Source organism: Bombina bombina, chromosome 1 (assembly GCF_027579735.1).
Source record: "Bombina bombina isolate aBomBom1 chromosome 1, aBomBom1.pri, whole genome shotgun sequence".
Taxonomy (NCBI): Eukaryota; Metazoa; Chordata; class Amphibia; order Anura; family Bombinatoridae; genus Bombina; species Bombina bombina.
Window position 1 is genome coordinate 799,872,994 of NC_069499.1, and position 4,123 is coordinate 799,877,116.

Here is a 4,123-nt window from a genome sequence, read left to right on the forward strand (position 1 = left end):
CTACTGCAACTCTATCCTCTCTGGTCTCCTTAGCTGCCGCCTATCTCCTTTACAATCCATAATGAATGCCTCTGCCAGGCTCATCTTCCTTGCACGTCGCTCTTCATCTGCCACACCTCTCTGCCAATCCCTTCACTGGCTTCCTCTTGCCTCCAGGATTAAACACAAAATACTCACTCTGACACACAAAGCCCTCTATTGCACTGCTCCCCCCTACATCTCAGACCTTGTCTCCAGATACTCTCCCTCCCGTCCCCTTCGCTCATGATCTCCTCCTCTCTTGTTACCTCCTCACATTCCCGTCTTCAAGATTTCTCCAGATTGACTCCCATCTTATGGAACTCTCTGCCTCGCTCCACAAGCATCTCCCCTAGTTTTAAAAGCTTCAAGTGCTCCCTGAAGACTCTACTATTCAGGGACGCTTACAACCTACACTAACCTTCCTATCTCCACTGCTATCCACTAAAACCCCATAGCATGTAAGCCTATGAGCCCAGCTGTTTGTAGTTCATATTCATAAGAGCCGACTACAACAGTGCAACTCTCGGCAGGACCCTCTCTCCCCATTTGATACCTGTAATCGTTTTTATATACCACCTATGTTCATAGCGCTGCTGAACCTGTTGGTGCTCTACAAATACCCGATAATAATAATAATAATTTTCAGACTCCTAACCAAGCCCCAAAGTTTTAGGAGAATACCGACAGATGCCTACTCCAGCTTGCTCCTGTTTGTGTAAAGGGTCTTTTCATATGCAAAAGACAGAGGGGGGGGGAGTGTCTTATTTCCCACTTGCAATGGGCTTTTCAGCTACCTTTTCAACATAGCTAAACTGAGAGCTTCTAAGTAAATTTTTAAAAAGTTTTATACTGGATTTTTAGATCAGTATCTGTGCATCTATTTTTTATAGTAGTGCCTATTACATGCAGTTATATGAAAATTGGTGTATACTGTCCCTTTAAAGTAGTTGTAACCTTACATATATAATTAGTCAATACATATTTAGTCAAGTGCTGGTTGTATAGTGCTGAGCGTAGCTGCTTTCCGGAGTTTAAGTCCTGGCTAATATAGAATTTCCTTTTCTATGAAATTATTCTTTGAATTAAAATTGTTATAGGTGTCTATATTTTATTTTATGAAAGGAAAAAAAAATTGTAGTGGGAATTGATTCAATCATACTATACAATACATATAAAAAGAAAAATGACAATGTCTCTTAAAATTGCAAAATATGGTGTTATAGTTATAATATATATATATATATAGAGAGAGAGATAGATATACTGTATATAGATAGATAGATAGATAATGTTTTTTTGTGGTTGTATTAAATCCCTTAATTTTTAAATGATTTTTTTTTCCTTTTCACAAGTGTTGTTACTCTATTTTTTTCCCAAGAGTGTTGTTGAAGTACAGTACATTTAATATGTACCTTGCATCACTGTACTCTTAGTTTCTGAAGGTTTCCCGGTCATACCACATAAAATACAGTGATTTCCAGTATATGTTATCCTATATATCTATATATATATATTTTTATTTTCATCAAGCGTTGGTGGTATAGTGGTGAGCATAGCTGCCTTCCAAGCAGTTGACCCGGGTTCGATTCCCAGCCAACGCAGTGCATGTTTTTATTTGGAATTATTCTGCAAAATAAAATTGTTATTGGTATCTGTATTTTCTTTTATGAAATAGTGTTGTAATGGTGGTTCATTCAAGCATATTACAAAAACAATACGTAAAAAGAAAACAATGACAATTTCTTTTAAAATTGCAACATATGGTGTTATAGTTACTTAAAATTGTAAAATAAGAATTTATGTTAGATAATGCAAATTTTAATGTAAATGAAAAAGAGCACTTACGTATTATTATAACTGTTCATATATATATTTCCCAATATGTTACCAGTGTTTCTTTTCTATTCACTAATGTGATTCATGCCATGCTGCTGAAAGAGTTGCCTTTTCTGCCCTCCTAAAACTAGACTTATGGGACATTGTACACTAGATTTTTCTTTGCATAAATGTTTTGTAGGTGATCCATTTATATAGCCCATCTGGGGAGCTTTTGTTATAATATAAAGTTTATGCTTATTTTTAAATAACATTGTGCTGATTCAGACTTCTAACCAAGCCCCAGAGTTTACATCATTAAATGGGCTCTTACTGGTGTCCCATGCAGAATTCAGCTACTTCTCTCCAAGATCTTGATCTTCAGCGTAAGGGGTGCAAAGCCAGTCGAAGACTTTCATAAATCGACCGCTAATTGTTCATTCTGCCAAGTAAAATTCTAGCCAAGAGCTGAGTTTTCCAGTGGTCCAAAAACCTATTGCATTGTCACTGTAGCTTTCTAACCTTTGGTATTTTCAGATAAAATATAAATCTGCATTGTAAAAAGAAATGCAACTCACAATTCCATTGTGAACTGTATTCCAATTAACTACAACAAATCACTTGATAACATGGATTCCTATTTTATTTGTATACAATAGGTAGTAAAATCAATTAAAATACAATTATAAAGGCAACCTTTCATAGATAAATACAAAAACCTTACTTATGGTTCAGTGTGATTTAACCTATTTCAAGGTTAGCTCAAATAAATAGACAATTTTATTACAAGGACAGAGACTCCTATTTTGCTATATATCTTTTCACTTTCCTGCAGACAGCATTTTAACGGACATTAATTTAAACAAACAATAAAGATAAGAATGAATAAAACATATAAACCAATGAAAACAAGTTTTGAAATATAATGGACAAAAATGACCAATGAGAAGAGTCCAGCAACTCATAAAATGACCAGTAACTGTCAAATCTTCCTCTTTTCTCTTTGCTGCTCAAGAGATAAGTATATTGTGCTTTATTATCATAAATAAAAAAAATTACATTCTCTTTATTTGTTTTTTGAATATAATATATATATATATATATATATATATATATATATATATATATATATATATATACACTTTGATTTATTATCTTATTATTTTAATTTTCTTTGGTATATTAATTCTGTTATTTTTTCATTTTTTCTTGGTATTTTCTTTTTATCTGTATGTCCCTTTAATTAATTTACCATGTTGGTTTTTACATAATACTTTCGTTTTCCTTCTACATTCCCTTATTTAACTTACATTAATTTGTGTTTTATTTTCGCTTTATTGATATTTGTAAATTTCACATTCCGTTTTTTACTTTGTCCAGCCATTTACAAGTATACCTTTGTTTACTTTATCCGTTTTCTCTTACAACGTTATTCTCCTCCCTTGTATTTGCTTGAGACTCGTTTGCTGTCTCCTTCTCTGTGCGCAACGATCTCCAGTTGTGGCCGCCATTTTGGTTCCCTTCTTGCTCCCTCTGTCACGCCTCCATTTTAGGTGACGTGTTTTCCCCGCCTTTTGACCTGTCAATTACAGGTTTTCTCTTTACCGCCCTCATTCCACCTCAGATTCTGACCGGAAAAGTTGCATTTATTCAAGTTGGCAACATTTGTATTTATATGCACCTTGTTATATTTGTTTTTTCTCTCTCCCCATACAATAGTATAAGTAAATTGCACATTTGTTAAAGAACTTTAGATAGTTTAGCAGCTAGAATTTAAACATAAAAGTTATGCAATTAACTCTGTGAACGAAATTAAAAATAATATTCCTAGAAAAGCTTCAGCTAAAAAGAAGCATTTATTAAAAAATTTTAAATCAAAATCTCATGATAAATCTCATGTTAATTATAAAAGAGTTAATCCACGTCAGCTTAGTTCTGACATTTCCCAGCCTGCCTTGCAGCGCAAATATGTGTCATCAGACTCAGAAAGTGATTATCAAATTAAAATAAAAAAGAGATTGAATAGGAAAAGAACATTTTTAATTTCTTCTGATTCATCTGATAATTTTGATGTCTCAGATATACAAATTGAAAAAAAGGCAGGGATCACTTTTCCAGCCGTTACTCAAACATATCCAGGTCCCACTTCCAAAATGTTGTCCCTTCCATGTCCTCACACGCAAGTTTCTTTCCATCAAGAAACAGAACATTCTTCAACAGAGGTTCAAGGAACTTCAGGAATAATAGGAGACCATTCCAAGGTAAGTTCTTCCATCTTTATTTCCAC

The 4,123-nt window shown here is 33.8% G+C and overlaps 1 non-coding gene across 1 annotated transcript; it reads left to right on the forward strand.

Annotated features, from left to right (window-relative positions):
- The first annotated feature begins 1,550 nt into the window (after positions 1-1,550).
- On the forward strand, positions 1,551-1,622 carry TRNAG-UCC (transfer RNA glycine (anticodon UCC)). The gene has a single exon. It is a non-coding gene; the product is annotated as a tRNA-Gly (tRNA).
- Positions 1,623-4,123: the final 2,501 nt, after the last annotated feature.